This window comes from Monodon monoceros, unplaced genomic scaffold (assembly GCF_005190385.1).
Source record: "Monodon monoceros isolate NGI ecotype Baffin Bay Population unplaced genomic scaffold, NGI_Narwhal_1 Super_Scaffold_3, whole genome shotgun sequence".
NCBI lineage: Eukaryota > Metazoa > Chordata > Mammalia > Artiodactyla > Monodontidae > Monodon > Monodon monoceros.
Window position 1 is genome coordinate 13721416 of NW_021703780.1, and position 26278 is coordinate 13747693.

The 26278-nt window shown below is 42.5% G+C and overlaps 1 protein-coding gene across 3 annotated transcripts in view; it reads right to left on the bottom strand.

The window, feature by feature from the left end:
• ATXN1 (ataxin 1) overlaps window positions 1-26278 on the bottom strand; it is a 386096-nt gene that overhangs the window by 268254 nt on the left and 91564 nt on the right. The window lies entirely within an intron of this gene.

A 26278-nucleotide genomic window follows, 5' to 3' on the forward strand; every position in this document is an offset into this window, starting at 1 on the left:
CATTTTCAGCATATTATGCTTTATTATTTCAAGAAAGGTAAAAACGCAACCGAAATGCAAAAAAAGCTTTGTGCAGTGTATGGAGAAGGTGCTGTGACTGATAGAACGTGTCAAAAGTTGTTTTCGAAGTTTCATGCTGGATATTTCTCGCTGGACGATGCTCCACGGTCAGGTAGACAAGTTGAAGTCGATAGCGATCAAATCGAGACATTAACTGAGTACAATCAATGTTATACCACGCAGGAGATAGCAGACATACTCAGAATATCCAAATCAAGTGCTGAAAATCATTTGCACCAGCTTGGTTATGTTCGTCGCTTTGATGTTTGGGCTCCACATAAGCTAAGCGAAAAAAACCTTCTTGACTGTATTTCCGCATGTGATTCTCTACTTAAACGTAACGAAAACGTTCAGTGTTTAAAACAATTATGACGGGTGATGAAACGTGGATACTGTACAATAATGTGGAATGGAAGAGACTGTGGGGCAAGCGAAATGAAACACCACCAACCACACCAAAGGCGAGGCTTCATCCAAAGAAGGTGATGTTGTGTATACGGTGGGATTGGAAGGGAGTCCTCTATTACGAGCTCCTTCTGGAAAACCAAACGATTAATTCCAACAAGTACTGCTCCCAATTAGACCAACTGAAAGCAGCACTTGAAGAAAAGCGTCCAGGATTAGAAAACAGAAAATGCATAATCTTCCATCAGGATAACGTAAGACTGCATGTTTCTTTGATGGCCAGGCAAAAACTGTTAGAGCTTGGCTGGGAAGTTCTGATTCATCTGCCATATTCATCAGACACAGCACCTTCTAATTTCCATTTATTTCGGTCTTCACAAAATTCTCTTAATGGAAAATATTTCAATTCCCTGGAAGACTGTAAAAGGCACCTGGAACAGTCCCTTGCTCAGAAATATTAAAAGTTTTGGGAAGATGGAATTATGAAGTTGCCTGAAAAATGGCAGAAGGTAGTGGAACAGAAGGGTGAATACGTTGCTCAATAAAGTTCTTGGTGAAAATGAAAAATGTGTCTTTTATTTTTACTTAAAAACCGAAGGCACTTTTTGGCCAACCCAATATTATTTTGGTTTTAGAACAACAATTACACACTCCCCCTTTCAAAAACACTTTTATAATAGAAGAAACTTTGAATTTATTCCTATACCAGAGGAAAACTAGAAGTCTTCAAAGGTTGTATCATCTCCAAATTGTTAAATATTCATATTTACTCCCTTTCCCCTTTTCTCTCTCTCCCTGCCTGTCTCTCTCTCTCTCTCTCTCTCTCTCTCTCTTGCAAACACACACACACACACACACACACACACACACACACACAGATTAAGGTCCTCATGTCCTAGAATCCTGAGAAGTTTGGGGCAACAATTAATATGCAGCCTTAATGGAGATCATTTGAGCTCAGCCAACAGTCCACCATGGTCAACCAAGGTCAGAAAGAGATGGCTTTGATAAAGAAGCCAGATAACCTAGGAGAACAGAGGCTGCTGATAACCAACTGGCCAACATGTGATCCAATGAAAGGCTTTTATTGTTCCGTGGCACACATGGCTTTACAGCTGGGTGAGTAAAGCACTGGGGAAGGAGCCCCAGACATGGAGTCAGGACACCCAGGTTCTAGGACCCCCACCAACCTAGGTTCTAGGACCATACATTCTCCTCAGTGACCAAATGAGGACTCTCCAGAGCCCCCATCAAGATCTGGGTTTCTATTAAAAAGGGTGACACCCTCGAACATTAGTTGTTTTATTTGTAACTTCAAAGCCGACTCCTATATCCCAAAACAAGCCAAAAAAATTAAAAGAATAAATAAAGCATTCCGGGCATCCATAATATTTATTTCGCTTTCTCCATCCGTGTTATTTCAGTAAATCTAGCAGGGGTAGAAAAGTGACAAATGAGTGCAGATTACAAGGTAGCACATGTTCAGGACAAGGTCATTAGATGCCATCAGAAACGGTCTAATGACACATGCATTTGGGAGATAACACAGCTCAGTGGGTTATCTATGAATCGTTCCCACTCGAAGTCTCATCTACTGCTCTCACACAACCACTGTGGTCACTCAGCCTAGACGATGGTGCTGAACGGGGCATAGGATGTTAGCTGGAGAAGGCAAGATGACCCAAAAAAACCCACCAAAATTGGCTGAATCTGAAATGGGGAGGGGGGGATCTTTGCACATGCAAAACATAAATAGTCCTAAAAGGGGACATAATTATTTGTTATGAAGATGCATTCAGGGGCATTCATCTGAAAAGAAGGAAAGATGCTCTATGCAAAAAAAAAAGTCACATCAGAATCAGTGACAGATGACAGAAGGCAGAAGAGTGGAGCCGTCAGAACAGGCTTTGGTGTCAGACACTCTGGTTTTAAATTCCAGCCCTCACCACTCACCAGCTGAATGAATAGGGGCAGGAAGTTTAAGCTGTCTGAACCTCCATTTTTTTAAATCTGGAGAATGGTAGTAGCAATATCTATCTCAAAGAATTACTGAAATGATTCAGTCATTCATTCACTCAGTGCATAATTATTGAGCTTCTAGATGTGCCAGGCCCAGTGCCAAATGCTGGAGCGACAAGAGTGAGAGAAACAGCCACAGCCTCCACGTATATAGACTCTAAGTCTTTCTTAGATTCTGGTGGAAGAAGAGAATCAAAAGGGCAATAAGGAAAAATTAACCCAGCTACAGGGATGGAAGGTGATGGGGGTGTTACTTCAGTTAAAGTGACACGTGAGGGCTTCCCTCGTGGCGCAGTGGTTGAGAGTCCGCCTGCCGATGCCGGGGACACGGGTTCGTGCCCCGGTCCGGGAGGATCCCACGTGCCGCGGGGCGGCTGGGCCCGTGAGCCATGGCCGCCGAGCCTGCGCGTCCGGAGCCTGTGCTCCGCAACGGGAGAGGCCACAACAGTGAGAGGCCCGCGTACCGTAAAAGAAAAAAAAAAAAAAAAAAAAAAGTGACACCTGAGCAGACACCTCAATCGAGAGAGAGGGAGTGAGTCATCAGGAGGGGGAAGAAATCAAGTAGAGGGAGCAATAAGGCAAAGACCCTGAGGCAGGAAGAACCTTGCATTCAATGGGATATTTGTAAGAAGATTTTTAGCTCAGGGCTCAAAAAAGCATGTGCTCCAGATGATGGTGATGATGATAGCGATGACGGTGACGATGGTGATGGTGGTGGTGATGGTGATGATCATAACGATAACCCAACAACAGAGAACAAGGGATGTGAGAATAGGCACAGCCCATGTTAACTAAAGGAACAGAGTGACAAAATTAGTATTGAACACAGGAGTACTGATTAGAATCTAGAGTAATATTCAGTTATTAAAAATTGCACCTCTATTTTTACTTCTATCCTTTAATCTGACTTCGTTCTAGAAAAGCTTCTCTCTGAAAATTCTATTTCAGGAGTGTAAAATTTTTTTAATAAAAATATTCTTTATGCGTGATTTGTTTTTTACCCAGCCATCTTCCTGTTGGTTTTTAGTCTGCTAGTGTAGCGTGTATGTGGTATTTTAAAGAGTTACTATGCAGGGTACTTAGAAATTTCGTAGGAGCATTTAAACGGCAGAAAATGTTGCTAGCTTTCATTTCCACATATACTCTCTGACAGAGGGAAAGAGTTTTAATACATGTCTTTCTAGGCTTTTAGCTTTTTCTCAACTGTCTCAGGATGAAATTTTACTTTACTTGTTTAGTTATGGATATTTCTGAAACTTTACAGATTCACTCATATTGTAAGAATTTTTCTGCAACCTGTTTTTTTTGCTTAATATCAGGTTGTCGAGATTTATTTGTATTGCTCTACCAAGTTTTAGATCATTTCATTTTCGCTGCTGCATGGTATTCTATTATTTGATTATATTATAATTTACTTATCCATTCTACTTTGATAAACATTTGGGTGGTTTGGATTTATTCTGTAAACCATTATTAGTATCAGAAAAGCTGTGATGGACAGCATACATGTTTTCTGGTACATGTATACAGAAGATTTCCTAGGGAAGAGATTTAAAAATGAAAACAGCCTAGTCATTGGGTATATATACTCATCTTTACTGGATAATGCTTAACTGTTTTCCTAAATGTTTGTACCAATTAACACTCCCACCAGAAGTAGATAAGCATGAAATGTCATTTTTCTAACTTAGACCAAAATATCCTCTTTGCCACAGGGGATTCCAGACCTCAAATAACTCCAGCGCCAGTTCCATCTATAGCCTCAGTCAATTCAAAACTGGTCTTTGAACAAATCCAGACTTAAAGAAATTTCAGTTCTGTTGAATTTCTGGCTAACGCATCACAATCAACTTTGCAAGCAAACAATATCCCCACAAGAACAATAATAAATAATCACATATTGCTGGTGCCAGGGTGCAAAACGAAGATGTTTCAATTAACACAAACATGCTTACAAAAATATTTTGGGTATCTGAATTAATGTGAACCAAACTAAGCATAATCTAGATATTTTTCCCTAACCCTTTATTAAAGAAAGGTGCCTTTATTTCATGGCATTTTTATAACTGGACTTGCCAGACAAAAAACATGTGTGCCTTAAGGAAAAAAAGTATTGAATTTACTCTCTTCAAAAATATATCAGTTATGAATATACTAAAAGCCATAGAACTGTATACTTTTAAGGGATGAATTTATGGCATGTGAATGATATCTTAATAAAGCTGTTGCTAAACGTATATCAGCTAAGTGAAATAAGCCCGTCACAAAAGGACAAATACTGTATGATTCCACTTATATGAGGTACCTAGAGCAGTCAAATTCATAGAGACAGGAAGTAGAATGGTGGTTGTCAGGGGCTGGGGGAGGAGGGAATAGGGAGTTATTGTTTAAAGGGTACAGAGTTTCCGTTTTACAAAATGGAAAGAGTTCTGGAGATGGATGGTGGTGATGGTTACACAACACTGTGAACATACTTTATGCCAATGAACTTCACATTCTAAAATGGTTAAGATGGTAAATTTTATGTTGTGTGTATTTTACCATATATACATATATATATATATACACACATATCTCAGAAGTGGAGGTGGCTGTGTTTGTTTCAGTATCAGGTCATGTTCAAGCAAAGAGATGAGTTCTTTTTGCATAAAGTCACAGAGACTGTGCACCACAGATTGAGCACTGCATCACTTTTTAAATTTTCATACGCAGTACCAAATTCCAGTGCACAAATGTACAGCAGCATATACTGTGGGTGAGAAGAAGGTTTAAAAAAATCGAGTCTGAAGTTACTGCTCACATTACAACCTTGACACGACAACTTTGCAAAAACAAGGGCTTAAATTTAACAAAATATGCCACGATTCAGAAAATGCTACTACCATATGCCCGAGGGGACTGAGTCACGCCTGCAGTTTAACTCCTGAATTTTTTGACTTGACTTTCTGTATGTTTAAATTCTCATCACACTGCAGCTTCAACCTTTGTTTCTGCCACTGATCACATAATGCATCTCTTATTCTCTGACATAATCTCTACCATGCAATACTTGGTTTTGAACAGCACTGAGGTTCAGAGGACACTTTGAAAAATGTTAAACGATAAAAACTGTCAACGGTGACTGGAAATGGAAAAACAGCCTAGCCTTTTTTGATGCCATCTTTATGCCTAGAACAACCTTCCCACTCCCACTCCCACGTCCATCAAGTGAGCTACATCTCTTCCTTCTTTCAAAGTTCACCTTAATTCACTTCTCTGGGAGTCTATAATGAAGACAGCTGTGATAACAGCAGAAGTGGAGAAGAAAATCCTGTCTACCCCCAGGGGGCAAGGAATGAATGTTAATTTCTGTCCATAAATCTAAAAGAGCGTAAATTGCACAGATTACATTTTTTTTCCTCGAGATGATTTTTTAAATTAAATTTTTATTTTTTTTAATTGAAGTATCGTTGATTTACAATGTTTCAGGTGTATAGCAAAATGATTCAGTTATATATATATATATTCAGTTATATATATATTATATATATAATATACTATATATATTCTTTTTCAGATTCTTTTCCATTATAGGTTATTACAGGATATTCACTATAGTTCCCTGTGCTATACAGTAACTCCTTGTTTATCTCTTTTATACACAGTAGTGTGTATCTGTCAATCCCAAATTCCAAATTTATCCCTTACCCCACTTTCCCCCTTGGTAACCGTAGGTTTGTTTTCTATGTCTGTCAGTCTATCTTGCACAGATTATGTTTTTAATGTATGTCTGTGCAATAACTTGTATCCGTTTTTTCCATCTTTGCTCTAAGAATCTTCCATGGTCCCTGATGCAGGGATGACCAGCCACTCTCAAGGGGCTTGAGGAGTTACCATAGCCTACCTGTCAATTACAAGGCACTGAGTCACACAAACTGTGTGTGTGACTCACCGTGTTCCTGCTCAGAAGCCCACAATCTTTCTGGGGAGGCAAGGCACGTATCCCGTGCAGAAAGCTAGTAATAGTAGGCGATTTTTCAATTTACACACATTTATTCAGCAAATAGTTACTGAAGACCTACTAAATGCCACGCATTCCACCCAGACATTCAGGACAAAAATATGACTAAGACGTGGGCCCAGGAGAGAGACAGATGGGGTTCAGTGTAGAACCGTTTTATCATGGAGCCTTCAGAACACTACTAGGTGTAAAAATAGCAGATTTTCCCTCTCCAAAAAAAAAAAAAAAAAAAAAAAAAGCACTGAACACACAGAAGTAATCCAGTTACTGAGTGAGCATTCTGGCCACGAAAACATATTTGGAATGAACACAGTGATACCTTCTGATTCTTTCCTCCTTAGAACCAGCGTCCCAGACACACGAATTCTCCAATACCCACTGAAAGGCAAATGACCAGCCGACCCTAATGCAAACTTGCCCCCATGGAATATTTGAAAGGAATCTGCCTTCCCTGACAGACCCTAGCCTCAAAAAAGGCAGGGAGAAAGTCTTGTGTGCACAATGCCTGTTGCAGAGTGAGTAATTAAAAACATTTATGACATTAGCATTTTAAATTCGCTGGCTGCATATTATGGTAAAATCGACCTCTGAAAAGCCTGTTGAAATGGTCATTTAAAGACTGGGTGATGAATATAATCCATAATCAATCAATTATGAATTCAAGGAATGAATCAAGTCCATTTACAGATACTGTTATGGGCTGAACTGTGTTGTGCAACCCCCCTGCCCCCCAACCTTCCCGCCCCTCCCCGCCAGTTTGCTAGGTTGAAGTCCTAACTCCCAGTTCCTCAGAATGGGACTGTATTTGGAGAGAGGGCCTTTAAAGAGATAATTAAGGTAAAATAAGGTCACATGGGTGGGGTCCTAGTCCAATATAATTGGTGTCATTAGAGGAGATCAGAACACACAGACAGGGAGGGAAAACCATGGGAAGACACAGGGAGAAGATGGCCGTCTACAAGACAAGGAGAGAGGCCTCAGGAAAAAGAACGCTGCTGAAACCTTGATCTCAAACTTCCAGCCTCTAGAACTGTAAGAAAATAAATGTCTGTTGTTTAAGCCACCCAGTCTGTGGTACTTTGTTATGGCAGCCCTGGCAGACGATTAGAGATGCCGAGTACCTGCTAGGGACAGAGCTATTGCCCTGTAAACAGTCATTTTGGAAAGACAATGTGAAGTAGCAGAAAGAGAGTGCTAGGACAGGAACCAGGAGCCCATCTACACATTTCTGGTTCCAGTCTGAACTCTTGGTCAAGCCATTTTCCTTCTTCAGGTCTGTTTCCTCCTTTTAAGGTAGCAGTTGAGATCACACAAGCTCTAAGTTTCAGGTGACCTAGAACTGTATGAAGCCATGTGATGAACTCAAGGCAGCCTTCTAGGATATGACAGAAACCACAGGGAGGTGTGTCTGCTTTTCCTACACGACATTCAGCCAGTACAGGAGGCTCTTCGATCACTTTCCATCTGCTTCTTGAACCACTGCATTAACATCACCCAACATCCAAGTACAAGATGCTCTCCCAGCAAATCTCCTATCACAAAAGGGACAGACACTGCCACTCAGCTCCACTGGACCACCCAGCATGTGGGGAAGATCAACTCGTGGAAGCAAGCTGAAGAGAGGTGAAGGAGAAACAAGAAAAGGCTGATGAATGGCTCCACACATAGGGTGATTTTAGCATATTCTAACCAGAAAAGGACTGATCATTCTGAGCAAAGATGTTAATGAGCCCTGCAAACAGAAATTACCACAACAAAACGATAGACATCTTAAATGATTTTTCTCCTCCAGCAATACTGGCACTAATGATCACAAAATCTTCAACAGCAGTACAAGTAAAGATAAAGACGCAATCACACAACCTTGGTGCAGCCTCAGTACAGGCACACACTGGACTGTCTGTTCAGCATCTGTTTTTCTGGAAATTGCCTAAACACACAGGTGGGAGCAGGCCTGTTCATACTATATGATTCAAACCCCAGATACACCGTGGGTTGTTGATTCTGGGTTTTGGTTTCTTTGTTTTGTTTTGTCTTCCAGTACCTAAGGCCCAGCTGCCCCACCCTTTGCTAAAGTCCATGAGACACCCTCATGTTCTTATCAGAATCCCTGTTTCTCTGAAGCTGCCTCTGATGAGGCAATAAAAAGAGTACTAATTAGTAAAGCCATATTTCAAAAACAGACAAGTAGGAAGGTTTTCTTTAAAATAAAAACCCAGTGTTTAAAAAATGTTTAACAATGTTGCCTGCTTAGAGCCTCTATAACCTCTAGCGGAAAAAGCGATTTTTAAAAATATCCTGACCATTTATTAGATATTATCAAGGTGAGGATGAGAATGTTTCCTGGGAGAGTGCCTTCTATGTTCCTGTCCGATAAGCCATGTCCATACTGACAGAATCACGGACCTAGACTGGGTCTTAGAACTCCTCTTACTGGGGCAACTTCCTTCCAACTATGGGCAAACACCAGGTCTCGCTCACTCATTCATTCCTTCAGTAAGCATTTGGGCCCCTCTGTATTTTGTGACTCTCCTGCTCGGGGTCAGAGGCAAACAGGAGAAAACCACATATGCCCCAAGAGTTCTTCCCAAAGGAGGACACAAGCCATTCTGTCGTTAAGCGGAAGTTGTGAGGCCAATTTAAAGAATCAGTCTTATCACTTAACAATATATCTCACATACAGATAAAGAAATCCAAGGGCCTAAGTGAGTACAGGACAGTGTGGGCCAAATGTACACACAAACATATGCTGAAGTACTGTATAGGTTGACTCAGAGGGGATTTGTTAGAGAAAAGCTGATAGAAGCAATCACTTCAATGCATAAAGGTATAGAGAGCCTAGATCTCCAAGTACCATGCTGGGCAGAGCACTATATGCTCATCTGTAAATCTGCACCAGAGAAAACAAGCAATGATCATACCTCCCAAGTTCTGACATTAAAATAATGCATTATTAAAAATGAGCTTCTTACGTAGAAAACTAACATTCCAAGAGTTTAGGAAATCAGAAACACTAGAATAGGAAGTAAGGAGATGATACTCGTCAGAAGATATTAAGAAGACAAGCCAATAAAAGGGATCTGTTCATAGAATGATTCTAAATACGAAACGGGCAGACTGATACTTAGAAGTATGGCTTTTAATAGAAATGACATTAGAGAGGTTTCATTATGTAAATGACAATTAATGGCAATGACTTATATGTCCGCCTGAAATGCCCCAAGCAGTCATCTGCATTTTTGCAGTACAGAAATGTCAAGGATTTCTCTCACTGAATCATGAGGGACCCTTTCATTGGTATACCATAGCTTTTATGATCTCCATGAAAAAGACCACCTGTGCCCTTAGTTGCTCTTAGATAATAATAATATATACTCTTAGATGATAATAATAATTAGGCACATTTACGTGCTGACTACTTTACATGTAGAAGTCCTATGAGGCATGATTATTATCCCAGGTTCACTGTTGAGTGAATGAAGTCGCTTGCCCCGGGTTCTCATGGTTATTAACAAATGGAGGCTGGATTTGAATTCTCGTCTCCCTCATGGACCCCAAGCCCATGCTTCTTTCCACTGCCCTGAACATCAAATGGTCCAAACTCTGGCGGTATCATGACCATAATGCTTCAGAAGGTACACAGTGCCTGTGTAGGCAGAGATGGGTCTGGGAAGATGGGTACATCTGGCAACCCCTGTGTGTAAATATTACTATCTGTTCCCACGCAGTGGCACCTACATTTGCCACCTGAGACCCCCGGATATCGGTGCCACACTCTGGCCAGCTCTTGAAATGCAAATGCAAAGTATTCAAATCACACCGGTGTCACAAGTTGAAATCCCAAATCAGTCCAAAGCTAAATCATCTGTCCTCCATCTACCCTGGAGGTCTCACTGGACATTCCATCAATCTCTGAAGTCAACTGGATTCCCTCCTCACCACTCCTCAGTCAGATTCTTGGTTTCATGATCCACATTTCTACAGGACTCTCCCTTCCTTAGTTCTCAATTATTAAAATCAGTGCTCTGAAATCCCAAGGTGATTGATTGTAAAACTCCCATCTCAGCCACACACCTTCATTAGAATGGTCAATCAATAACAGTTTTGTTTCAGCTACCTTTACTCATTTCCCCTATACATCCTTTGAGGGATTCTCCATCAAATAACTAAAACTTGACATCAGGAGGAAAGAAGAAGAGATGAAAACCTCTAATGCTTGAAAATAGAGTGTGAGTTTAACGTCAGAGCTGGTTTCGAATCCTTCTTCTATATCTCACACAGTAGCTATTAATCTTTCTACTTAACCTTTGTGTTGTATCATCTGTAAAACAAAGGCAGTAACGCTCATCTCCTGGGGTGGTTTTGAGGTTTAAATAGGAGGTTATAGGTAATGCTCCTAGTGGGGTGCCCAGGAAAGGGTAAAGTTCCTTCCTTTTCTGCTTTCTTTGGTCGCCCAAGAGTGTACTTCCCCTAATCACTGTTCTTTCCTCACTGCCTCCTCACATAAGCCCCAGCCCCTGGCCTGTGTCCCACAGGCTGGAGGCATCCCTCCTGGGGCAGTGGGGGAGGGACTGAGTCGGTCCTGTCACCCCATAAGGGTGGCCTGCAAAATTTGCTCCTCTGTGAATGCTGCTACAGGCACACAGAGAGCTGTTAACAGGATGCACGTGGCAACATGCCTGATAAATTAAGGCAGGAGGTAAATGCTAGGTTACACTATTATTTCCATGAGATTGGTGGGCAGGAGGAAAACACTGAGTCTTTGCTCTCCTGAATTTCTTCTGAACTGAATTCCTACCAGCAAGACTTTTGTCAATGACCCAGAACCACTTAAGCTTCCAGGGAACCAAGCAACAAAGCAGACCAAGACTAGATAATGAAGCCCGGGGCTGGGGGGCTGGGGGGCTGGGGAGGCAGTAAGAGTCCCGCACTCAGAGGTGTGCATTGCTGTGCTGCATTCACAGCGCTCAAAGGCGGGGCACAAACACCAACCTCTACAGAAACCAGAAGATGTGAAATTGCTAGGCAATCTGAAGGTTAAAGGAAAAGCATATTTTTTTTAAAGTGGAAAATAGATGAGAACTGTCAGTACATTAAGTACTCATTTTTAGAATCTTTTATTGATAGACGGTCATTTTGTTATAAATAAACATTAAAAAGAGGCATGGATAGCTAACTTGGCCGCTTCGTAAGATTTTCTTGTTTGATAGATTTACAGAGTTAAGGCACTGCCATAAATCTTTTCCAAACAAGGAAGATTATAAACAAAGTAATTAGTTAATTAATCAATTAGACAAACCAGCCATTGACAAGCCTGGGGAAATCCCTCCCAATGCTTTTTTTTTTTTTTTTTTTCTCTTTTTCCAGTTTTGGAGGGAAAAACCTTGGAAACAAACATGACCTACTACACCTACAATTCCTCATTTTAATTTTTTTCCCCAAGCACCCGCAAATCCAGGTCACCCAAGTTTAAATCCCTGACCCAAAGCCTACCATCCGGAGCCCTCAAGGGGCTGCCACTGTGTTCTGTGTTTGCCAACAGATGCTGTGACACACCCCTCCCCGAGAGGCACCTGCCTCACTAGAGTGTGTAACGTGGCTGCCAGGGTGAGACGGACATGTCGGAAAAGGCAAATATCCCACGCTGTCTGGGGGGTTGGAGCAAGTACCCTGAGCAGCTTCAAGCGGTTAGACCTAAGACTCGGAGCTAATTAATGGAAACTGAAGCAAAGATGGTGACAGCTCAAAGCCAGGGTGTGAAGCTCACGTCATCTGGTAGAGAGAACCCCAGGAGAAATCTCCTAAGGGTAGGACATTAATGCTTGCACTTCGCTTTGCAGACTAACACATTTCGTTTAGAAACATGTCTTTACTCTCTGGAGAGACTTTATAAGGTGTTGACCTGCTACTAATTCCGGCAGTACCTACACCACAGCTCACAAAATAACTCTTCACTCGTTGGATTCTGATCACCCAGCTGCCATCATAGGGAAGGCTGTACTTCACTCCAACTAAAGAAACCTATTTGTTGTCCAGCTTCTGTATGTCCAATCCTCACAAGCAATCATCTCCAGCTTGAAATGCCCCTTTGTCCTCCACTTCACACCATCATGACTCTTTCTTCCTATAAAACACAGTTTAAACCACCTTCTCCCTTAATCCCATCCAAGCGAACCCTGTGTAGTTCTGGCATCCACGCAAACAATAGACTTAGCTCTTATTTCCCACTGACATAGATGTCTCTATAGTGAAAATGTTAATCCAACTCATGACTAATGTGTAACTTTGGGCAAGTTACTTCTCCTTTCTGGGCCTCAGTTTCCTCATCTGTAGAAGGCAGATAACAAGAATCCCTACGCTGTGAGAATTAAACATGTATTTATTCATTTATTTTTTGCGGTACGCGGGCCTCTCACTGCTGTGGCCTCTCCCGTTGCGGAGCACAGGCTCCGGACGCGCAGGCTCAGCGGCCATGGCTCACGGGCCCAGCCGCTCCGCGGCACGTGGGATCTTCCCGGACCGGGGCACAAACCCGTGTCCCCTGCATCGGCAGGCAGACTCTCAACCACTGCACCACCAGGGAAGCCTTAAACATTTATTTTTAATGTGTGTGTGTGTGTGTGTGTGTGTGTACATGGACACACGCACTTAGGGCATGCAAAGAGCTTAGCACAGTATTCAGTATTCCCGTACGTGGTAAGTACTCAGAAAACGTCTACTGCTTTCAACAGCGTGACTATTATTACTGTTACTCTGTTACTTGTGCTTACAATTGTACTGGTCTCCACCACTTGATTACTAAACTCTTGAGAGAAGGAGCTATTCTTACACAGGGCCCTGAAACTAAGGATGTGACAGAAGTTCAGTAAGTGTTAACTGAACAACTAAGTAGCAACTTGGCAAGGACTCAGGTATTTCAGACTCAATCTACACTGCTGATTACAAAAGCTCAATCATATGTGTGAGTTCAGGCAAAAGCAAATATAATTGTATCTGATTCTTTAAGCAGGAAAGTAGTAAGATAAATAAATACTTCTGAACCTGCAGAGAAATGAATTGTAAGAGGGCTTCAAAACAAGAAAGAAAATCTACTGTGGCCTATGAACATCTCCAGAAGCATCCTGAAGATATGACCGAAGAAAAGGTGAGAAGATAGCAAGGAAGCCAGCCCAGCACTGAGCACTAAGACAAACCTAAGCCTTCTGTGCTGGGGGAAGGGCAAGGAGCTCAGGCCATGCAAGGGAAATACGGTTCCTTGAAAGGTGTTTTCCAGGTGCAAGTTAGTTACCCCAGGTCTCAACTCTAACCTCAGGCAGTGCTCAGTTCACCCAGTAAAAGCCACCTGCCCACGGAGAGAGACATCCACCTGAACTTACACCGGGGGTATTTCCCACCTGTGTTCTAGACCACCACTAACTCCTGCCTTCCTTCCACCTGCTCCACTTCTGTTCTTACCATTTTCATTTCCCTTGTAAGTCAGATGTCTCTTAATCTTCAGATACAGAATGTCCCAGGCAAAGGGAACTTCCAAGGATTATCCAGGCTACTACTGCCCTCCTCTTAAAGAGGAGGAAACTGTTCCAGGGAGGTTAGTAATTTTCCAAAGGTCACACAAGTAGTGGCATTGCAGGAACTGAGACCTGGATTGTGTGACCAGTCCCCTCCTCCCAAAGCAATCTAGTTTCCAACTCTGCAGCATCCTGCCTGCTTGCTTCTCCCCCTTCCCAGCCCTTCACTGTGGCTGCTAAGTCATCAAGGTAAGTTTTGTTGTCAAGCAGGCCATTGGAACAGGCCTCCTTGCTTTGGGAGGACAAAATATACTTGGCTCTTTGTACCCTGCGGTCACTCTGCCCTGCATCACACGTAGCGACCTTCTGCCCACACCAACTGTCAGTCACCCTTCAGAGTCTATGACCCCATATCTCCCTGAGATTCTTGACTAGTAAGAAAGTTAAATGGCTAATAAATAATATCACGATTCATTTAAAACCCTTTTTATAGACAGATACTTTATTCTTTTTTTAAAAAATGGGTATATTTTCTTGGAGTCTTTCTCTAAGTGCTAATTCAGCAGCCAATGTCATGCCTTGAATTCCAGGTGCATTAAAAAAATAATCTGAAGTAATCAGCTTTTACACCTAACAACAGACTGGGAACAATAAAAGAACTCTTTGGAAAAGGAAGAAACTAATTTAGCACACTAGAAATGAACAGCTGCTTCTCAAATCATAGTTACCTGAAACAAGGAACTGCTCAGTAGGGAAAAGAATTTACCTTCAAGTAACCATGTCACGCTAGGATAAAATGTTTCACAAAATAGCCATTAAATTAGTTTCTCTTTAGGTGGCGTGGGGAACAAGAAAAAAAGCGATATAGTTCAATTTTACTAAAAACTCCTGAGAAACTCTGATACACTGTACATGCTCCAGGCAAATGGCAAGCCAGGGTGGACAGAGGTTCCCAGGAATATGTGAATCATAATTGTTAGTCATCAGTTTGGGGAAGTTAGGAAACAGTTCCTATCAGTTAAACATATCCTTATTTGCTAAGTGTCCAAGATATAAATTTCCTTGGAAACAACTGGTGAAGGTACGAAAGGCTATGCCCAGCCTCTTAATTTTCCTATTTTGTGGACTGGCAGATTCAGAGGAATTTCATATATTAGTATGAAGGAGAAATGAATATATTTAATTAATATACACATAAGCACATTTACATATATTCCTAATCAGAGGTGGATCTAGTTTGCAGGGTCTGAAGCGTATAAAGTTAGGCAAGGGATGGAGGGGTGAATAGGGGGAGGAGTGGGTCTTTAAAAAAGAGTTCATAAAATTAGATACCAGGCCTTAGAAGGTGCCTGTACAAGTGAGAGGCTTTGAAGCTGAAGTAGCATTAGCTTCGAGACAACCGTGCCTGGTCTGTAAGACACTCGGCATATATGTGACCATCACAAGGGGGGAGACACTTGTAAATGGCCAAGCTCTACATAGTTCATTACAGTCCTCTTCAGCATCAAGTGTATCATAAATACTTCTGCACACATTTTTGCTGAGTTCAGATGGCCACAGCAGAAATGTTTAAACAGTATGTTTTAGGTGAGCTGTTAAAAGAATTCCAGTATGTGGCTTTACTACCGTGGCAGGAAAACCTGTCATCCACAGTAATTGATTATGCAGTGAGGCCTATTCTCTGGAAACCCATCTAAAGGTTCCTGAGAGGGTATCTCAGATCAGTGTCACCATGTAACTAAATTCAGTGGTTACAATGAAATGTGGATGACAGGGGGAGGAACGGTGTCCCTGAAATCAACGAGCTTAGGTTTGGGCTCAGGCACGGCTGGTGAAAGGGCCATTTTACGACACACTCTGCCCTGCGCCAGGAACCCAGTGCAGGGAGAGCCCTCCAGTGCACCTTACTTACGGCCAGAGAAAATGAGAAGAGAGAAAAGTCTCTGAGCGCCTCAACTTGAAATCAATCCACAGAGCCCCTGCACCAGAAGAAAAGATGTACCCTGAAAGAAGATTGGAGAATCACAGGCCTCTGGGATTAGAGGCAAATGTCTACCTTAGGCCAGCAGAAAGTCATTACTGTTTCATTAACTTTCAGGAAGTAGATTAGCCCTTTCCGGGCTTTCTTTCTTAAGGCTCTCCGAGCTCCAGGGTGCCAGTGGAGTACCGCTTAGATCAGCAGCCGCGGCTAGAATAGAAATCTGAAAATAAACCAATCGCTCTGACACGTCAACTCACTACTTTTAATTGTGGCTCATTAAAGATGTAAATAGAAGATGAATTATGTTCATCTCTACTACAATTTCACTGCTGCAGTAAAATGACACTGCTTCTGCTTCTATGCAAAAAGGAATACTTCTGCTTTGCGTAATATCACCGCAAGTGGAGGGCTACGATTCACCAATTTTTCCAAGATCAGCCGTCACGTGTTTCTGCCTGTTGTTGGACAGAGGCAGGTAGACAGAATGAGCAGTTTAAAAATCGCCCAAAAGAAGAAGAAAAGGCAAGTCGGTCAAAAGATGGAATCTAAAACATTCTGAACTCTTGTTAGTAGGCATTACAGAAATGCAAGCCTGCTTGCAGAAATTCTGCAAAGGATTCAGGCCCAAGAGGGGCTAAAACCAAAGCGAGGAAGAATCTGTGCCAAAGAGGGAATGTGAAACTCACAGGAGTTTGATTTTTGTCTTAGATATGTTATTTTCTTCAGTTACTCATGAGAAAACCATTTTTTCCATATTTTCTATTTACCCATATTCTTATAGGATCTAGTTTCTGAAATTAGAATTATATCTTATTGATGATTATTGATACAATACAGTATTGAAAATACACACAAAAAGAATATGTGGAACACTGTGCTAAAAATCAAATTAAGGGTCAGACACAAAGGGACAAATATTGTATGATTTCTAGGTATAAGTGGTACCCAAAGTAGGCAAACTCACAGAGGCAGAAAGTAGAGTAGAGGTTACTAGGACCTGGGGAAAGGGAGGAACAGGGAGTTAGTGGTTCACAGGTACAGAGTTTCTGTTTGGGAAGATGAGAAAGCTCTGGAAATGGACAGTGGTGATAGTTGCATAATACTGTGAATGTACTTAATACCACTGACTCGTACACTTAAAATTGTTTAGGGCTTCCCTGGTGGCGCAGCGGTTGAGAATCCGCCTGCCGACGCAGGGGACGCGGGTTCGTGCCCCGGTCCAGGAAGGTCCCACATGCTGTGGAGCGGCTGGGCCCGTGAGCCATGGCCGCTGAGCCTGCGCATCCGGAGCCTGTGCTCCGCAACGGGAGAGGCCACAACAGTGAGAGGCCCGCATACCGCAAAAAAAAAAAATTGTTTTAAAGTGGCCAATTTTACGCTATATAAACTTACTGCAATTAAATATATACATATATATATATTTAAAAATAAAATTCAGGACACGTGCTGGATTGATGGCTGGGTCCCCAAGACAGAGTAGTGCCGGTTCATTGACTCTCCCAAGTGGATGAGAGTAGTACAGGCGAGGAAAAGGGTGAGACCAGTGTGGATGCTCACCAGGAAATAAATGTCCACTCCTGCAAAGGGGGTACAGCGGCAGCTGACCTTACACCTCCGAACGTCGGCACCAGCATGGGTGCCAAATATTCAGAAGTCCTGATTTAAATGCGTTAAGCGGATGATCTGATATGTTGCAGGATCTTACTCAATTTCATAGAGCAGATAACCGCTCCAAAATTTGTCAAGTTAATAAATACAGATTTAGGTTGAATTTGCATAATATGTGCTTGTAGGTTCACTGGCCATTACCTTTGATAGTCGGAATTGAACTTTCCCTTTCACTAAATGTCACTCCAAATTCCAGGCAGCATTTGGAAGCAAACGCTGCTCTGGGCCAGTTGCTAAGTGTTTTTAGTATCATAAATTTGGTTTCAATCAAGTAGAAGAAGCAAAGCATTTAAGGCTCTTGCAGTGTGCTCACTCCTAAACTCTATTTCACTGTGAAGGACAAGTTCACTGTACACACCAGCCCAACAGAGGACACCAGGCTCTTGCACAAGTGGCTAAACTGACGGGCTCCTAGAAATGACCACCTGCCAGCAGGGTCATTTAGAAGGATGCTGGTCCTGAGGACAGTTGAAAATAATTTATTTCCCATCAACTCCAACAAAGTAGATTAGGTCCTTGCAGGGCTTTAGTTTCTCTGAAAGCAGCAGAGTGCTAACAAAGTGCCCTTTAAACCAGCAGAAGAGACAACCCTAGTGGAGACTGGAAATCAGAAGTGGCTCGACAGAGGGAGGGCGTGATGGCAGACTACAGGCAAGGGGTGGGGGAGAGTCCAGGGTTTGAATCCTAGCTTTATTCCTATAAGCTGTGTGATACTCTTCAGCACCAATAACCTCACGCATTATAATGACATACAACTTGAATGGAAAAGTCATACTCATTGTCTTTAAATTTTCTGGTGAGGATCAGATGAGATGAAATAGGTACAGACACAAAGAAATCGATTTATTCAGTATTCTTAAATTCGTTTTCTCTTTAAAAGGTAAAATGTACAAAATGTGTCCCCTAAGTTTTGTCGAGAAAGCTTTTAAAAGAGACTCCACCAGGGCTTCCCTGGTGGCGCAGTGGTTGAGAGTCCGCCTGCCGATGCAGGGGACACGGGTTCGTGCCCCGGTCCGGGAGGATCCCACATGCCGCGGAGCGGCTGGGCCCGTGAGCCATAGCCACTGAGCCTGCGTGTCCGGAGCCTGTGCTCCACACGGGAGAGACCACAACAGTAAGAGGCCCGCGTACCGCAAAAAAATAAAAAATAAAAATAAATAAAAATTAAAAGAGACTCCACCAGTATTTACGGACTATCCACCAGGTTGAAGGTCTAGTGCTACTGCTCGTGGGGAACACGGGGATGTGTACGATGTGTCTTTAATTTCGGGGAACTTAAGAGTCAAACAGCAGATAAGTAAATCACTGCTAAGTCTGATCACGACCTTTTTCTGTTCCAAAACCTTCAATGGCTCTCCACCACTTAAGAAAAAATTCCAAACCTTAATATGAGATTAATTCAATTGTTCATCTGTAAAATGGGGATAACTATGTTGCAGTGAATTGCAATCAGAGCTAATTTATGTAAAGCACCAATCTCAGAAGCTGGTGTGAGATGGCTGTTCAATCAGTAATTCACATTAATTATTCTTATCCTCATCATTATTAAATCAATGTCTTTCCTCCCAAGCTCTCATTATTCCACCTCACACACCTTACACTGGACCAAACCAGTCCCCAGGGTTCCTCCGGCACACACAGCCCCTCCCTTCTCACCTCTGTCACTCTCCGTCCTGTCTGGAACGCCCCGCTCCCGCCTCTGCCATTTGGGACCCTAGCCTCGCTTCCAGGTCTAGCCCAAAACCCCTCCACCAGGTCCTCCCCACCTCCAAGGAGACCAAGTCTCTCACTCCTCTGTGTTCCCACGGCATTTCCTCACCTTCCCTAACTGGGCTCACCCCCAGTTTCCCCTTCCCTAATTGAGCGTAAACTCATAAACTCTGTTTGAAGGAAGGTGAAGGCTGGAAACATTTTATTACAAACTGAGGAACCGTGTAAGTGAATACCATGAAAGAGGAACCGTGTAAGTGAATACCATGAAAGTGACATGATCATAACAGCTAACATTTTGTTACGGCTCTATGTGCATTAACTCATTTTGTTCTCACAACTCTGAAAGATGCTGCTTTATTTTCCCTATTCCATGGACGGATAAACCAAGACCCAAAGAGGTTAAGTTACTTGCTGAACATTACACAGCTAGTAAGGGGCAGATGTGTATTCAAACCCAGGAAGTTTGCCTCTAGAACCTACGCTCTTACATTGCATGACGTTGTTTCCCAACAGCCTTGTAACAATTTACCATGTAATTTTTAAAAATCTATGGGACTTCCCTGGCGGTCCAGTGGTTAAGACTCTGTGATTCAAATGCAGGGGGCGTGGGTTCGACCCCTGGTCAGGGACTAGGATCCCACAAGCTGCACAGTAAGGCCAGAAAAAGAAAGAAAAAACAGTCTATGCATACACTGTTAACTAATTTATGGAGTGTAAAATAAATATGAATTTGTGGGTAATACAGTTAAATGCTGTAAAAAAAAAACAAATTTATGATGACCGTAATCAGTTCTTTCGGGGCTGGATTTTAAAACTTCAGATCCATCAAGATATCCTGTTCTGTAGATCCTTAAAGTCTCAGGAAGAGACTTCCTAACTGAGGCCACTATAGCTTACAGACACATCTGCCTGTGCTCACCAATGCTAAACAACCTCAGCAAACTACAGCCACAGTATCACCCCATGGACCCATAGACATGGTCTGCAGAGGGCAGTTCAACAGAAGCACCTACTACCCTGGGTAGCACCTGAAGCTGTAATGAAAACTGCAGTGGTCTACTGACTGCTGGAGTTTTTGTCACCAGGTGTTTAGGATGCTTTCGAGTACTGGCTCTCACAAAAGGGCAATTCGACAGTCGGTACCTCCTGGTAAATGAACTGCAGCAGTCACGGGGCATCGCTGCAGCCCCGTGGACGGTGCACCAGAGAATAACTAACAGTGAATGGCGAGTCTGCATGCATTCACGCAAGCCCTGGTCTATTACTGGACGCATCTTCTAGACAGCCGAAGGGCTGGGCTTTTACATGAATGCAATGCTCAGGACAGGAAAAGAAGAAAATTTGGCAAAGGTTCTTCACTGTGGCAAACAGACAAAGATCAACTAACATGAAAGGCTGAGAAGTGATGTGGTATATAACACATCTCGTCAGTGCTCAATGTTGTTGACTGACCAATTTCTTAATCTGGTCATCTAATGATGGCTCAACTTTTGGCATAATTTTATAGGCAAGAAAACTGAAAATTGGGTAAGAATATCATGCAAAAAACCTGCCAAACCTCAACCCTGCTGAATAATTCATTAGTTCTAATCATTTGTCTATAGATCCTCTTGCATTTTTATGCAATTATATCACCTATCACCTAACATTAATAGGAAAAATTATACACAATGTTATAAAATAATATACAAGTATTAAACAATCTTACCCTGACGACAAAATATTCTTTAAAAAGATGCATAACACGCCTCATACATTCATCCCCATCAAATCCCATTCTGAATTCCTTGCAAACAAGTGCGATGATGATTTTTAGTGGCATTTTTAACATGTGATACTAAAAAACCATCCTACTCCACCCTTTGAAAAGGAACTTTCAGGGATGCCAAATTAATTTAAGATGACTTTTCATTTTATTTAAGCCAAGATATTTTTTTCTCCTTTGATTTTTTAACCAAATAGAATTCTTAGAAATGAAAAAATAGTAACAAGTGTATTTCTAGAGTAGAATAGACTTTCGGAATTGAAAATGTTACATCAATCCTTTCCTGTTATCCAGTCTTGGCTTTTTAAAGTCCCTTAGGAAAAAAATACCACATATTCATATTATGTTGCCAGCACTGGATGTGTTATTTCTTTGGATTTCTGATTTGGCCGATATGATTTTTCATGACATAAAACAGTTAAAAAAGGCAATTTCTAGTAACTTCACAAATACGGCTACTGAGAAGCTGACGTGATCCTCCCTGACGTTAGAATTTTCAAACACCAAAGATCTACCCTAGCAGTTTAGCGAAAATGGTCTGATGCTGAATTCAATGACTTTTGTAAAAATTATTTAACCAAAAACATGTACTTTGTATAATTTTTACAACAAGTTAATTAGCACCGAGCTTATCTGAAAAATGTTACATCTCACCTGAAGGATTACTTGTATGCCTATAAATGAAGTCTTTCCTTTCTGCTCACCTTCCATAAATATGTATTAAGCTATATTATATGCAGGAACGGGCTTAAGACTTGGAATACAAGGTTTAAAATAAACCGATCTCCACCCTCACGAGCCATCCACAGAGACAGTACAGAAACAAAGACTTCTAGTACATGTAGAGGAAGAGGGGACATTTCCATTAGGCCTCAATGAATGAGGAGTCCGCTGGGCAGAGAAACAGAATTTCATGCAGAAGAATCAACATGAAGAAAGGCATGATTATTAAAATACACAGTATGTTCGGAACCGAAGGAAGCGTTGTGTGGAGAGATGGGAGGGATGACAGATGAGATTTAAAGGCTAAGCTGATCATGAGTTCCTAGGAGGTCACGAATGTCATGCAACGAAATTCACATTTCATCTTAAAGGGAAGGAAAAGCTAACAAAATCCTTTAAATGTTTCCTTTCATTTCATCATATTCATTCATTACTCCGGAAAACACCAAGAGTATTATTTTTTAAACAAGAAGTACCAATCGCCCTCTTATTGTCAACATCTCCATTTTTGCTTTATTTACTACTAGTCTTTGTTGACAGGCACCATTTTCACCATTATTTTGTAATCAGTGTGTCTAGACAATTTTGAATTATGAACTTTAGTGTATTAGAAACACTCTTCCGTACTTCCGCATACTGTCAGGTTTTTTCAGGAATAATTCAGTCAGATCCTTCCTTTAAGAAAGTAATTCTGAAAATAGTAGGACGAACGGAACACAGAAAGATTTAAGACAAGAATACACTTTTGGAAGTGGCTGCAGTGGTCCAGGCAAATGATGCTACAGCCTGAAAGAGAACAAGGGCGAGGAGACAGGGAGAAGGGGTCGACTGTAACAGATTTAAGAGGCAAAACCGCAGTACATGGTCAAGGGATGAAGTACAGGAAGAGGAGGAGGTGACCAGCATCGATGATGAGCTGGTTGGCGATCCTGTTTCTCTAAACAAAGAATCCATAAAGGGAGACAGGAGAGTGAGTGACAAGTACAGGTTTAGACTCAAGTTGCCGACACCTTTGTAATATTCCAATTGGAGCTGTCGGGGAGGAAGTTGGAAACCAATGACCTTAAACTCCGAGGAGGAGGGGAGAGCAATGTTAGTCATTCGAGCAGAGCTGGTAATGATGCCACGAGGTGATGATGCCTTCCGGCAGAGCGCGTGCAGGAACGAACGCGGGCAAGTTTCCGTTTTCACTCCAACAGTGTGTAAATGTGGCCGTTTAGTTCTAATTTCTTTTGAGGCAGTGCAAACACCTCCCTTCGAAGCTCTCAAATTCTCACCAAGGAAGGGGTACCTTCCAAGTCAATCGACATCAGCTTTGATGATGCCTATTAGAAGACAATTCACTGCATTTCCTGAACCGGTGTGGTTTCTCTCACAGTTATACCAAACCACACAGCTGCTCTGAAGGACTGACGTGATTATTAGCCCGTGATGGTATCAGGAGAAGAGTGAATTATAACACATCTCACAGAAGGCGTGCTTGGTACTGCTTTACGGAACAGCAGCTCAGGGACGTGAAGGGTAACTAACTCCTCTGAGCTAGAAAGCATTTAAAGAGCTTTCCGGCGATGGCATTCAAGGAGGGTACTAGGCTGGCTCTTTTCTTCTATCTGCCTTCCAGAAGCAGGGCCCATGATTCAGGTGGCCGTTTGGTAACCCCGCAATTCTCAAGGCTGCCTCACAGTAAACAACACAAGTGACATAGTTTCTAACTAGACAAATGCTCTTTTAAAAACAGTTTTTCTCTTTTCCAACCACGGATGGCCGCTTAAAAGGAAATAAAGACCTCCCAAACAGCAATGCCAGCATCTGGTATTTTGCAAAAATCACGTGCTTTCTCATGCCTTTAATTTTCTCCCTAGTTATCCCTTCACCTGAAAGCCTTTAACAACCGCTCGAAGACACTTACATCAACAACTTATATCTGGAAGAAGCCAAGCAGATGAAAATCTAGTCAGCTGTCCATGAAGCACATATTAAAATGCCTCTTTTGCCCTTAATGTTGCTTTGGAAACCCATGTTTTTTTCTTCTTCCCTTCGCTGAGAATCTGAGAAAAAGCCCAATCCCAATCCACTCTGGTATACCTTTCTGCTAACCACGCCTCCCGCAGTCGAGATTAGACAAGAGACCGAGAGGAAGATGCTTCCCCGTCACTGTGCTTGAATGTACCTGGGAACACACACTTTATTCAGCTTTGGTACAACTTTGCTAAGAAAAGCTGTGACAAAGCAAGAGTCAAAGAAAGCTGCAAAAAAAGGGTTTAATGCATTTGGCAGTGGTTATCCTAGCAGCTAATAAATTTCCTGATTCCCCTACTTGTTCCCTCGTAGGCTGGCTTTGAGTTCTTCTGTTTGGTTTCCGACTCGAACTGTCAGGCATTCTACCAGTTCTGGATCCTCCAGCAAGGCCCCTCAGGAGGTGCACCAGGAGCAGACACCACCCTGTACATCTCTTCTGGGCCATCGAAGCCCAGGCAAGCCCTTGCTCAAGCAAGTGGAGGAGGGAAGGAGGCAGCCAAGTGTCACCATGGCTACCTGTGAACATTAGATTCAAATCCTGAATCTGCTGCCGCCACTGTGGGTGCTGTGACGTGTGTCCACTGCAGCTTAACTTTATCCCTTCCGGCGATGGGACCGCTCTCCTGCCACCCAAACTGACAACCTGCTAGCCCTAACAGCTGAAAGAAACACCACTCAAAACGAACTGCCAAGGGCAGAAGGTGTGGCTTTGGGAGCCCAGGATAGAGCATCTAGGTTACCACAGCACTGCGTTCATCCTCACTGCCTTCGCCCGTCCCGTCAGCTCATCAAGTCCAGCTCCCACAGCTGATATCCCTGCTCTACTACACTTAGGGTTACTGCCATTACCAGGGACAGTCAAGAGTCAATTGGTGACAGAGAAAGAGACATAAAAAGGTTTCCAAAGGAGCCTCTGACCTAGAGGAGCGCTTCACACATTTAGACAAAAAGGGGTTTTTCTCAGGTTTCAGAGAATATGCTGACTTCATATCCGGAAAGGTCAGGAGATTGAAGAGATATTACAACTATCATGGTTTGATGCTGCTTAGATCAACAAGCAAGCATTTCCTGGGCACCTACTATGTGCTCAGATCAGGACCCTCTGCTGTGGGCAACGAGGCAAAGAGGAGGATGAAGAAGCAGCCTGAGACACTTGCTCACAAACCTCAGTGCGCAAGAGCTATCTGTAGTGAGTTTCTTGGGCTCAGCAACCCCAGAAATTCTGACTCATCGAGCCTGGGGTTGCTAAATCTGCAGCTTTAATACGCACGTCCAGGTGATTCTGATGGGGGAGGTGCTGGGGCTTAGACCACCTTTGAGAACCACCAGGCTATGATCTGATTCCTGCCCTCAAGTCTGCAACTCACAAAGCAATGCACAGCCATAGAGTTTGGTTTTGTTTTGTTTTGTTTTGTTTTTGTTTTTTTTAAGATGCAGGCTCTAATTGTTATAGGAGCTCATAAGGAGAGGCCAGTCAGTAAGTCCTGAGCATTCAGGGCAGACTTTGTGAACATGAGCCGGGCTTGGTGGTCAGGCAGGACTTGGATAGAAAGAGACAGCCCCCTGCAGTCGTCTTAACTCAAACTCCCAATTCAGCAGGACAAGGCAAGAAGACAGGTGGAGACAGGAACTACAACGCTGTCACCAAACAGGTAGAGAGGCTTCCTATGTTGACTGCAGGGAAGAGACTGTCACCAGGAGAATCATAAAACTGGCATCTCCAGATAACACTGTTTGCGTTTTCATTCTGCCGCATTCATGTGGTTTCCTGCACTTCGTAATTTAACATTTGTAAGAGAAAAAAAATGCTGTTATGAAACCCAAATAATGCACTGCTCTGAGGCAGACAGCCAGCTGCTAACAAGAGTGACATCTGAGCATCATTTAAAGTGTCATTTGCAGCTCTGCTTCAGAAAAGGGACATTTAGTAAGAAAGGGTTCCGTTCAACATAAAACAAAGTTTGGGGCTCCACAGGGTTAAAGAACTGGCAGATAACCCATAACACAGTGACTGCAAGCACAGAGAAAGAAGAAGTGACATCCCCAACAGAAAAATAGAAGACAATGATTCAAAAGAAACCTATCTCGTTTATTCGAATATTATATTCATAGAACACTGCGCCATGTTTTCTGTAATGCTGCAAGGGAATAAATTATGAACCAGATACTGCAAGACCCGCTTGACCAAAGGGCTGAGTCACAAGATCAGTGCCAGGAGGAAGGAGGACCCCAGGTGCCTCTGCCACCTTTTCTTCACACTGGCTGGTCCAGGGAGCCCCCTGCGAATGATGACTTGCCAAGGGCACACGATAAATTCAGATCAGCAAGAATCAAAGGGTAGTATTATTTAATTAACTTCACTAGAGTGAGCTGTGGAATTTTAAATTTGCAAGCAACCTCGGACATCATCAAGATAG